Genomic DNA, 14,197 nt, shown 5'->3' on the forward strand with positions numbered 1-14,197 from the left:
ACACCCCAAGTCTCACAGAACACTAACTAACAAAAATTTACTTCACTCAGTTCCCTTTGAGGATGATCAAATGGATGGAGCCTGATGAAGCTGCACCGACACAATATTGTAAGGCTGCATTTGCAACAGTGAGTAATTGCTGCAGTGGAAGCACATGTAGGTCATTATGATATGCTGTATATAACTATAAAATAAATTTTGTGGATGTACAAGTCTTTATACTCTTTGTTATTATTAATATTAATACATATTGCAGATAATTTTTACCACCCAGTGAAGAGTATACAGAATTACCCATGGAAAGAATTCACAGAGAGACTAACAACTAATTGTAGTCACAGAAATTAAATCATTAGATACTGATCATTGTGGTTAGCCATCAACTGGAACTTAACTGAAAGCTAATACAGTATCTGCCCGGATAATATATCCTTCCAAATTCACTTGTGCACACACACACGCACACACACACACACACATATAAACAGGAAGTGACGGACAGTAATATATGAATATTTCATAAAACACATTTGATATTTGATTGTGGTGTTCCTGTGTGGGTCTCGGCAACTTGTATACCCATTAAATTGTCAATGATTCACTCAGTTTTGTTGATCCAAATGATGACAGCATCCATATGCAGACTATAGAAGGGTGATGGATGTTCATCAAGAAGAAAGGCGGCAATGTGGGATTAGTCCTTTACTTGTTTCAGTCATTTGACCGTGGCCATGCTGGTGCCTTTGAACATCAGGACTTATTTTTATACTGTTGGTGCCTTTCGCCAAACCACGAAGTTACGGAGAATTAGACACACCAACATCAATTGTCATGGGGAGACAAACAGGCACACACACACACTCACACACACGCAAACACACAGACAGAGACACACACACAGAGACAGATAGACAGACAGACAGACAGACAGACACACACATACACAAACACACACACACACACACATGTACGACAGGCTTCTTTCAGTTTCCGTCTATGAAATCCACTCATAAGGCTTTGGTTGGCCTTAGGCTATAGTAGAAGACACTTACCTAAGGTGTCATGCAGTAGGACTGAACCTGGAACCATGTGGTTGGAAAGCAAGCTTCTTACCACACAGAGATAACTGTGCCGGATGATGATTTATTTACACCATATTTGGTGTGCAAGAGAGACGCCTGGTCTTGTGTTGCATATGGATGAGAACAGCTGTGTGAAAAGTGTCACACCCTAGCAGTAGAGGGAACCTGTAGAAGATGTAGACCCAGGAAGACCTGGGATGAGGTGGTGAAGCACGATCTTCGAATGTTGAACCTCACGGAGGTGATGACAAGTGACTGAGACCTTTGGAGATATGCAGTGCTTGAGAAGACCCAGAAAGCCAAGTGAGACCATAACTGTGGCCTAAGCCAGTGCAGCATAACCAGCCCATTTAAGAGTACTCTTCAATCATTGGACAATAAACTGTGCTTGCAAAGACCTGTTGAGTTAAGAGAAGTCATTATCATGGCCGATGCCAGTACCACTTGACTGGCACCTATGCCAGTGGCACATAAAAAGCACCATTCAAGTGTGGTCGATGCCAGTACTGCCTGACTGACCCTCATGCTGGTGGTATGTAAAAAGTACCCACTACACTCTCGGAGTGGTTGGCATTAGGAAGGGCATCCAGCTGTAGAAATCTTGCCAGATCAGGTTGGAGCCTTGGTATAGCCTTCTGGCTTGCCAGTCCCCAGTCAAACCGTCCATCCCATTCCAGCATGGAAAGTAGACGTTAAATGACGATGATGATGATGTTGATATATATATACAAATATTAAATGAAACTAAAATACAATTGACAAACTAAAAATTCATTTACATTATAATATTATATACTATAAAAAGATATTATATAATATAACATATATATACTCATACTCACACACACACACACAAACACACACACACACACATATACTTTATCTTCTGTATTTTATCTTCTACTTGTTTCAGTCATTGGACTGTGGCCATGCTAGCACACTACCATGAAGGGTTTAGTCAAACAACTTGATCTCAGTACTTACTTTTGAGTCTGATACTATCACTCTCTTTTGCCAAACTCCTAAGTTAGGGGCATAAACAAACCAGTACTGGTTATTCAGTGGTGGTGGGAGCCAAACTCTGAGACACACACACACACACACACACACACACACACACACACACAATGTGTTTCTACCCAGCTTCAGTCTACAAAATTCACTCATAGTCGACTCAGGGCTGCATAGTGGGACTGAACCCAAAACCCTGTAATTGCAAACCACACAACAAGAAGCTATGGCCTTGTTGGAGCACCACCATTAGTGTGATTACTTGTTATTTTAAACTCATTTCCCAGCCTCCTCTCCAGAATTGGTTCTGGTGAAGTAGTGTTTTAGACAAAGCTTCCTTTCTTTATATTTTTCACTGCGAGATGTGAATTCACATGGTATTTCAGATAAAAATTTGTCTAAATGTCCTTCGAACACATTCACATGTACGCCACATAAATTCCCTGAGGATTTTTGACAAGATATTGAAAGCCTGTGGTCTCTTGTATCCTAATCTGTTATTCTAGATGGAGAGGGAGGGATCTTTGATACCATACTTTTGGACAGGTTTTGTTTTTTGTCCTGCAGGATTTCCATTGCATCTTCCTTATCAAGCAGGCTTGGTAGTGTTGTTAGTTTACTTGCTTTTACTCTGACTATGCGACTGATTTTACTGGGTTACATGTCAATGACTTGACATACGAACCTTCACTAAACATCTCTTGAAGTAAAACTCGGATGTAACACCTACAACTTCATTTGTGATCAATGATGTAGACTAGTTCTTCTTTTCAAGCAAATGTATACATTGTTTAGAGAACAAGATTGACCCTGTGCAAGGCCTTTCATCACTTTAAAAAAAAACTCCAAACACAAATATTTCTTGATTTTTAATATCTCTATTATGTGTTGTATGCTATAGCTGGCTGTAGGCACACAAAAAGCAAAACGCTCAATGAAACAATTCTATTGAAAGTATAAAACATGTGTAGTTACTTGCTAGGCCTGAAAAGCCACATTTGTGCTTCTTTAAGAGACCAATTGAATGATAGGCATTGCTTGAAATTGAGTTACAGCCATCATATGTGTGCGTGCATGCATGTGTGTATGCGTGTGTGTGTATGCATGCGTGCATGCGAGCATGCGTGTGTGTATAGCTTTTATCTTTCACTTGTTTCAGTTACTAGACTGTGGCCATGCTGGAGCATCACCTTGAAGAATTTTAGTTGGACAAATTGACACCAGTACTTATTTCTCTTTTTTGCCTGATACTTCTTCTATCAATCTCTTTTGCCAAACCACTAATTTACAAGGATCCAAACACCCAAAAACCATTGTCAAGCAGTAGTAGGGGATGAACACAGACATGCACACACACACACACACACACACACACACACACACGTACACATATTGTATATATATATATATATATATATACACATATGACATGTTTTTTGCAGTTTCCTTCAACCAAATCCACTGATAAGGCTTTGGCTAGCCTGGGGCTATAGTACAAAACACCCTAGATACCTCCAAGATACCTTGCAGGGAGACTGAACCCAGAACCATGTGATTGGGAAGCAAACTTCTTAACACACAGCCACGCATACATAAGTGTGTGCATGCATGTGTGTGTGTGTGTGTGTGTGTATACATTCATATATGTTTATGCAACTGCATGTATGTTTTGTGCTTGTGTACATATATTGTATGTGTGCTTGTGTGTATATATGTATATGTATATGTTTATTATAAAGATTCTTCTAAGCCTATTTTTTGTTTTATATTGAATGGTGTTGTTCTGTATCAGGAGTTGTGATCGGTTTTCAAGACAATGTCAATTGTAACAGAGCTGCTGTAAGAAATATATACTATAATTCATAAATCTTTTATATCAATCTTCGTATAGTATTTGTATCTCCACTGAAATGTAGGCAAAATTTCTGTTATCATAGATGAGGAAGTTACAGAATTTTATTGGTTGAAAGAAAAATACAGTGGAGTTTGTGTTAGGTGCTGCAAATATTGACTTATTTGTGTATCATAATGCAACTTACTTCTACTGCTTATATAAGTTGTAGCAACCTCATTGTAAAACCTATTTAAATTGTGAGATAACAAGTGCATCTCTACACAATTTCTCTATATGTAAGAAATAGCAACCTATTTCTCTCAACTTTGCCAATATCAACTTGAGAAATGGGAGACTCATCGAGCAGTGTAATTCTCATTTTATAAGATGAGATGGTCATAGCTGGAATGCCTTTGTGCATAAGTTAGTTCTGTTACGGTTGACATAAGATTAAAAAGCATTAACACCTTATTTTAGGATTGTGTAGACTATGTCGGTTTTGATTAAACACTATACAGAGTTAGCAATGGAAAATGAACTATTAACACGTTAGTTGAACACTATTATGTACCCTTTCAACAGAAGAAGAATGGTTTGTTGCTGGATAGGCTAGAGCATAACGAATTACAGATTATGGTAACTTCAGCAATTAAAGGTGCTTTTTATAACAATGATATTTACCATATTTTTGTAAAGATTCAATCAATAATAGTTGATGTTTTATATATTGCTTACAGGTATTCTTTACCTACACATATTTCAAATTGAAAGACTCGATAATTTAACACTCTATCAAGATGAATTTCATCACTGATCAATGTGCTCTGTATTGTGTCTATGCTAAGACGCTTAATTCTCCTGTCTGAATTTCTCTGATGAACTGTTATGATAATAACTATTATGTCAATAATTTAAAGTTCCTTAACTGTCTAACTTTATCTTTCATATTTCTTAGTGGTTAGTTGCTAGTCCAATGCTTAGGGGTTTAGAATGTTGGAACCTTGTATTAAGTATCAATATTTAGAGTTCAAAACTAACCTCAAGTAATATTTATTAGTAGCTTTAATGTAATATTCATTATAGTATTATTATTGTCATCATGATCAAGATTGCCAGTGGCGGCAACAGTGTCAGTGATGGCAGCAGTGGTGGTGGCAGTGGCAGTGATGGCAGCAGTGGTGGTGGTGGTGGCAGTGGTGGTGACAGTGGTGGTGGGAGTGGCAGCTGCAGTGGTGGCGGCAGCAGCTGCTTTGTCGCAATTGTCATTGGCAGTGGCAGCATCAGTGCCTTTGATAGCATTGCTGACAGTAGTGGTGGCTGCAGCATCATCGCCAACATTGGCGGTCATGGTGGCACCACCACTGCAGTCTCATTTTACATCCATTTTTATGCTGGAATAAGCTGGATTGATTATTATATTCAGTTCTTACTTGGAGTTATTATTCTTCAAGGTGGGTCAGAGGACAATAACTCCCTGATGTGTTTAAATTTTCTAATAGTTTCTACAGTTGGAGACCCTTCCTTCCTAACACCAGTCACTTTATAAATTGTATTGAGTGCACTTTACAATGATACTAGAACTTGAAAAGTCAAAACATAATGTAAAACATTAAAGAAAAAATAAGATGTCAGTCAAGTTTGGACTCAGAATGTAAACCAATGTAATTAAATAACACCACAAATTTAGCCAAGCGCTTTCCTAGTTTTGTTACTGCACCACATCATTAGTACTAGTAGTAGTGGTGGTGATGGTGGTGATGAAAGCAGATTGTAATAATGATGATGATAATGATTCAACAGTAACTAACTATACTAAATGACCTGTCTGTAACACAATTGGTGGGTCACTAGACTCCCAAGTAGCTTCACACTTAGATGTCCTTTTTATTAACCACTTGACAATGGGAGTGCAATAGAACTTGCAGATTGAGGCAAACAATGTTCTGAAATTCAATAGAGTGACTGAAGTAAGATAATGTTCTAGTACCATGTTACAGTGTCCCTGAATATTAATTCTGAAAAGCATATCAGTGAGTTGGTTAACGGATCTTTTCAATCTAAAGCACAGATGTTTTATTAATTTTATTTTACTAAACACTTTGAAACTTCGGATACTGGTTGAATGTGTCACATAGAACAGGGTTTATTTTAAACGTTTTTGACAAAATTTTATATTTTATAGTTATTTTGTATTAAAGTTGTCGTATTTAGGTAATTTTAACCAATCAATGATATGTATTCAGCTGAAGAAAGTTACTGCTGCCATTTGTGAACAACAACTTCCGGGTCCATTGACAAAACAATGAATCTTCGACAACAGAAAAATTTAAACTGAAACATCGCCCCAAACAAAACCCTTCTTTAATAACCAGAGATGTTTTTATAGCAACATATATGAAAATGTTTCCATCTATCAAACTATCTATATGTCTGTCTGTCTATCTATCTATCATATATATATATATATATATATATATATATATAGATATAGGGCAGGGAATCGTCAATTAGTAATAAAATCAAAAATTAACAATTTTGCCAAGTAGTTCAATATGAAAAAACCTTTATCGGTAAAACCATTTATAATCATAAATACAGGGATTAGCATGAGTTGCTTCTCCAACATACTGAAAATTTAGAAATAGCAGTCAAAGAACTACTGATTCCAAACTACAAATTTTTTTCTCTAACGGATGGCGATATTTATGGCACACACAGAACAAAAAACAGAAGAGAAAAGCAAAAACAAACCTGCCTTTAGTTAATTGGGTACAACGTTTCACGGTTAAGGGTATGAAGTTACCCTATTCCGATCTTCAGCCTCAATATTCTAATAAATTTGAAAGTGTCTAATAAAACTCATGTGAATTTTGACCATGCGACATCAAGACCACGTGAGGCAGGCACTTACAAATTTATCGGCTAGTGAGTTCAAAACACTTCACTCCAAAGAATCTATTCTATGTGCGTCACAAATAGTCCCAAATAAAAAGTCCCGTATAAAAAGTCCCGTTAGAGAAAAAATTTGTAGTTTGGAATCAGTAGTTCTTTGACTGCTATTTCTAAATTTTCAGTATGTTGGAGAAGCAACTCATGCTAATCCCTGTATTTATGATTATATATATATATATATATATATATATATATATATATATGTAAATAATATGTGACAATTATTCGGTAGCCATGATAAAACTCCGAGTTTCTGATGTTAGGGCAGAAACCCACACCGCCATCTCTTCAGTTATCCGGCCATCGAAAAAATTAGTTTTTTTTCGATGGCCAGATAACTGAAGAGATGGCAGCATGGGTTTCTGCCCCAACATCCAAAACTCGGAGTTTTATCATGGCTACCGAATAATTGTCACATATTATTTACAGATAAATTCCTCTATTTACATAATATCGAGGTCTCTTTCTTTCTTTTGTTGTCTTACTTTTTCTATCAATATATATATATATATATATATATATATATATATATATATATACATATACACACACACACACACGACACACACATTCATAATAGGCAGAAGTTACAGAGTGGCAATGGCCAAACTCTCAGCTTTTGACTTACTCTCTCATTTCTGCCAATGATATATATACATACATATATGTGTAAAAAAATCAAATCACACAATTGAACCAATGAAAGAGCCTCTACCTGGTTGCTCAACATGCTAAAAATAGCAGCCAAAGTATCCCCCTACCTCTTTGGATACTGGTTGAATGTATCAGAGGTTTTTCTATTTTGTATATAAAAAAGTTTGGTTACTTTTCTAGCAGGTCATGCAACCACATACAGGTTCCATCGTGGTCTGTCTAAGTGATAATTTTGTGAAAATAATGGGCCAGATGTAACTTTCTTCAGCTGAATGCACATCCTTGATTGGTTAAAATTACCCAAATACAGCAACTTTAACATGAAATAACTCCTAAAATACAAAATTTTGCCAAAAACGCTAAGAGTAAACTGTGTTCTACATGATACATTCAACCAGTATCCGAAGTTTCAAAGTGTTTAGTTAAAAAAAATTAGTTAAAAAAATCTGTGCTTGAGATTGAACAGATCTCTTTATTATCAACATTATTATTGAGTTTCTGATTTAACTCCGATACACACACACACACATACATACATACATACATACATACATACATACATACATACATACATATATATATATATATATATATATATATATACACACATAATTACATGCATATATATATATATATATATATATATATATATACACACACACATACATATATAAACACACACACTCTCTCTCTCACACACACACACACACACACACACACACACACACACACACACATCAATCTGCCAACCTGTGTCAATAAATATATTTAATACTAAGTGGGAAGGAAACTGGTTTGTAAACTTTGACCATATTGTTAATAACACTAGAGCTATGCCACTATGAGAAGATGTGGTCTATAAGAAATTATTAGAAAATTATTCAGAAGAATATTCTAAATTTCAATGCTATGTGTGGTTTTTAAAAAGCAGAGTATTAATGTGCTTCAGTATAATATTATTTATGTAGCTGATGTTATAGTTCATAGCTGAGACATTTGAATAAATAGATTTACTCAAACAGAGAAAGACTCTATATTAACTATAACATAAATCAGTCATTCTCTATTACATGCTAGTCAGTTCTATTGTAGGGCTTCTGAAGTATTTTATTGCATAAAGTTTTATGTTGGAGTTGCTCAAATCTTATTGTATAAAGTTTATTGCAGAGGCACCAAAGTTCTTTTTCCAAAAGCATACCATATTGTTCTGTATTTGCTCATCAAATTGTCTGTTGTTGTTACTTAAGTTTTATTTGGTTTCTCTTTTAGTTCTTTATTTACAAAGGAATTGTAATCTCAGTGACATGATTTACATTTGCCTGAACTGAAATATGATTCAAACAGCAAACGAGAATAAGTGGTATATTTGATGTTACTTGCCCTCTACTGCTAAGCAACTCACAACCAGTGGTTGACGTCCATAATGACCCTTGGTTTTTAAGTGCTCTGGTCAACTCAACTGCCATAGCAGTCATTTCTCTTCTTTCATACTTTCTTCCTCCATGTACTCTTTGCATTTATTCTACCATCCACCTCTGTTATTATTCATGTGCTATTGCCAATCACTCCCCTGAATCCCTCTATATTCCTGCTTTCTTCTCATCATACTCTTGTTCCTTCTAACATCCTATCTTTTCTGGTCCTTTGATATTATTGCACTTTGATATTATTGTTCTTTCTCTTGTTTCTCTCTTAGTTCCCTTCTCAGTCACCTGTGCAAATACACAGTCATTTAATTTATTAAGTATTCTCTATACTTACATCAGCTCCCCTAAACATGCCTCTCAAATCCCAACTTCTGGCCTTTCTGCTATCATTATTTCCTTTCCAAATTTGCATTTACTCTGTACAAGGCAACCCTTACCCACTGATTTCACTGTTAAGTGGTTGGCTAAATGATCAGTAGGAGTGGATGCATTTTCCTGTGGCACTGACACTAGAGAGGTGAATAGTCTTTCTAGTCCTGTCTGACCGAGGATTATTCAACTTCTCCAGTTTTGGTGCCATAACAAAATGCACCCTGCACACAGTGCAAGAGTGATGGAATTAGAAAAGCATTCAGTCATAGAAAACAAGCCATAGACATGCATGAGTACTTTGTATTTGAGAGCAGTAACTCTCTATGTGAGGCAACTTGGACCATGACAACCCATCCAACACCTGCCAGCATAGAAAGTGAAAGTAAAATGATGATGTGGAATTATAGATTTAACTTTACAAATAAGTATGAATAAATATATGCAGTAGATATAAGGATACAGTCAGATACTTGACTTTCTTTTTGTACTTAAAACTGTTCGTGATTGTATCAATAATATGAGACAATGTTGTTTTCTCCAAAATGAAATATTTGCACTGTTTTATGCACAGTAATTAAAGCTTGAAAAATATGCATGTTGCACGCATTCATTTGCTGCAATTGAAAACAGAAAAAGAACAATGCAAAAACAAATGTAAAGTTTATTACACATATTTGTTTAATCAGTCATTGAACTGAAGCTGTGCTAGGCTTTAGCTACCATACTGATTCCATAAGTTTTTCATCGATCTCATATATCACTGCTAAATAGCAAACTACAGCACTGGTTTTTAAGTAGGGTCAATGTAAAAGCAAAATGTAAATGTACGTGCACACACACACACACACACACACACATTGGGCTTTAAGACTTTGGTTAGCATAAAGCTACAGAAAAATACACTTGCTCATGATACCATGCTGTGGGATCAAACACGAAACTACATGATTATCACATGACCATCTTAACTACACAGTTATGCCTGCACCTGTAGAGAAGGAAAATTAAAATGAAAATGTTCTTAAAATAAACAAAAGTTGAAGACATTACTTTGGAATGGACATTTCATTGTTAAAAATAAAATGATTAAATCAACTAGCACAGCTGAAAGAATACTTTTTAATAGAAATTAAATACACTTTAGCAAACTTAAATAGTCTTTTGTGGTGCTTGTGGACCTATTGTAGTTTTTTTTTTTTTTTACAAGTTCTTTAGTTAAAAATTTGATTCTGGAGTTGTTAAGGGTTCTTGGTCGGTTTAATTCATACATTTTTGGATTGTACCAATTTAAGTTATTTAATTTGAAGACAGTGGTTCTCAATTGGGGTCGATATGACCTGTGGGGGTCCATATAAGATTTTTAGGGGTCCATGCAAGCAAAATAGTAAATTGGAGACCCAGGGTCCATGAAAAAATGTTGCTTTAGATGTATTTATTGCAAGAAACAGCTAGATTTCCTTCTCTAATGTTTTACATAGCTCAGCCTACACAAGTGAATGAGTGAAGAACAAAATAAGAATTTTGAAAGAAGTATCTATAAAATTAGTTTTTAAACATCAAATGGCTATGGGGATCCACCAGAATAGAATAATAATCAAAGGGATACATAGTTAAAAAATGGTTGGGAACCACTGATATAGAGTAAGCTGTGTTGTATATGCACGCAACAATAATTAAAAATATCCAGGTTCATATGATTCACATGCATGAGAGCAAATTCAGGCATACTTTGGAGCTAGTTAAAATAAGGATTTTAATTATATTATTTGAAGTTTGAAGCATTGAATAACTCCTGTCACTTGATTAGAATTTTAATTTTGTTATTTAAGATCAATTCTTATTTTAATAGAATTATTTAAAATAAATTTTTCGTCCATCTCTTAATCTTTGATTTCTTACACTGGCCAACAAGGAAGAGGAGTATCAACAAGTGTCAGCTAACTGATACTATTTTCTCAAATTGAGAAGGTAGAAGATTCTAAATAAATACAGAAAATCTTGTTATTCAGTACTTGCAATTTCTCCAACCCTATTTAGAAAATTAAATCAGGCTATATATGAATATAATTTTGTTCATTAGTGGAACCATTATTTTATGCCATATTCCTTTGAAATCATAATCTTCTGAAGTGCCATGCTTATGTCAGAAATTGTTATGCTTACCATACTGAATTGTAACAACAAAATATTGATTATATATTGTTTTAATACATACATATACATACATATGTATGTACGTACATACGTACATACATACTCATGCACACGCACGCACACACACATATACACACACACACACACATCTCTGTTTGTCTGTCCATCTATCTATCTATATATATGTATATATGCTTAGCGGTATTTTGTCTGCTGTTACGCTCTGAGTTCAAATTCCACAGAGGTTGACTTTGCCTTTCATCCTTTTGGGGTCGATTAAATAAGTACCAGTTAAGCACTGGGATTGATGTAATCAACTTCATCTCTTTGTCTGTTCTTGTTTGTCCCCTCTATGTTTAGCCTTCTGTGGGCAACAAAGATATATATATATATTACGTCATATGTAAACAAACATAAGCTTGTTTTTGAAGCGTTGAAATGCATTGTAGAACGAGTAGAAAGATATATTTTGTCAACACATAAATACTGAACAATATATATAAAAGATAAAATCCTTTAAAGAGCACTCAAGTTAATAGGGTCAGGTTTTTGACCAAGCCAGATAATTACTCCTTTGTTGTACGTCACTTTGTAGTCAGATTTCTAAACTCTCAGTTCCTCTCTCCACTTATCTTTCAGTTGGCATCATCTTATCATCTTATGCTCATAGGTTTCAAGCTGTGACAGGTTGATATGTCATCTTGCTCCTAAGACTTTGTACTGTATGTTAATACCAAAATCTCATACTAAGCATCATCCTCAGGAATATCATGCATAATCCTTCTCCAATCTTTTACACTTCCTTTTACAGAACTGCCACTATCTGGAGGTCCCTTTTTTGTCAATATTTTTCTTACATGTATAGACTTGCAGAAATTCGAGTGAACGTTAGTCACGTCAATCTTATGGATCATGGAGACCATGGAAAAGTTTTGACTGAAATACCGACCACCTGGTATTGAGTGTAAAAACAAAATGTTGTAGATGAATCTTCTCAATGCGCCCAAGGAAGATACCGTCTGATGGTGGATAGTTTGTACATGCATATCTTTTATCTTTTACTTGTTTCAGTCATTAGACTGCAGTCACGCTGCGGCTCAACCGTGAAGAATTTTTAGTCTAACAAATCGATCCCGGTACTTATCTTTTAACCTGGAACTTATACTATCAGTCTCTTTTGCCAAACTGCTAAGTTATGGGGATGTAAACAAATTATCACCAGTTATATATATGTATGATGGACTTCTTTCAGTTTCTGTCTACCAAATCCACTCAGGTGGCTTTGGTTGGCCTGAGGCTTTAATAGAAGACACTTGTCCAAGGTGCCACAGAGTGGGACTGAATCCAAAACCATGAGGTAGGGAAGTTAACTTCTTAGTACACACAGCTACAGGCTGTGGCACACATCAACCATCTCATGAATTCTAGCATTAGAACCAGTGTTGGACTTTAATGGTAAAGTGAAAGACAGAATACACTAATGGTAGACCTAACTTGCCACCAGGTTTGACACCACCACCACCACCACCAGGTCATTGAATGGATGCCTTTAGCACACTTTAGCACTCTTTACTAGAATTCGTCTCTGAACTCACTGTTCCCTCTTCCTCTACATATTTCCTGTGGTTACTGACCTGCAGATATTGAAATTGGACATCAGCTGCTTCAATCACATCAGGTTAAGTGAAACTGGAATTTTAGAAGTAACAGGTCAAAAATTATTTTTAAATTAAAAAATTTTGATTAAAAATCTTTAAAAATGAGAATTGATTAAATATCTATTAGTGAGAACTAAAATAAGGCAGAGTAAAACATTAATTAAATGTTTGCCTCGAATTTGAAATCATGACCCTGGGATGAATAGTTAAATATCTAATTTTCAGACGAACATCTAACCATTAAAAGGTAGATAAATTCTTAAATGTCCCAACAGTCCAGAAGCAATTCATTTGAAATTTACACAATTGAAGGGAAGTAATTCTCAAAGATTTCCTTGATTTATTTCCCTTGCAACAGTTGTAAAATATCAGGATTTCTGCTTAAATTGTAGATGAATGAAGCTGACTTGTGTGACTACAAAAAACGCACACCGGGAGACTGTCCGTCTGTCTGTCTATCTCTCTCTGTCTCTGAATATCTGTCTATCTTTCTCTCTCACACACACACATCAGCCTCACTACAGTTACTTGTTTAGAAACTTATTTTTTTAAAGTCATGTTCACAAGACATCTGTTTTTAGGTACTTCTCATTTAACATCCATACGTTAACAAATAAATCCTCTGGTGAGGAATGCTAGTATAACATGAAGTTAACAGGGAATGTACTGTTGTATTTATATTCATTACTCATGACTTCTCATCAAAACCAGTTCCAATCCAACAGTAATGTAAACCTGTAAACCTGTATACGTGCCAGGAGCTGTTAAAGCAGCATTGTGATTTTATAAATCATTTGTGTATTTGAAGAGTACAACTGGTGCATAGAACGATAAACCATTTCTACACTGCTATGTCTACTTACAACTATGTGGTTTTGGACATTTTATAGAATTCTCCAAAAGCGCAGGAGTGGCTGTCTGGTAGGAAGTTTGCTCCCTAGCTACATGGGTCCAGGTTCAGTCCCACTTAGAATTGTTTATCTTCGGTAAACTAGCAGCAAGTTCATAAATGACTTAAGCCTTTAGTATTTAAACCGACCATATCTGGCCAAT

The sequence above is a fragment of the Octopus bimaculoides genome, chromosome 18 (genome assembly GCF_046866305.1).
Source record: "Octopus bimaculoides isolate indiv1 chromosome 18, ASM4686630v1, whole genome shotgun sequence".
In the NCBI taxonomy this organism is placed as follows: domain Eukaryota; kingdom Metazoa; phylum Mollusca; class Cephalopoda; order Octopoda; family Octopodidae; genus Octopus; species Octopus bimaculoides.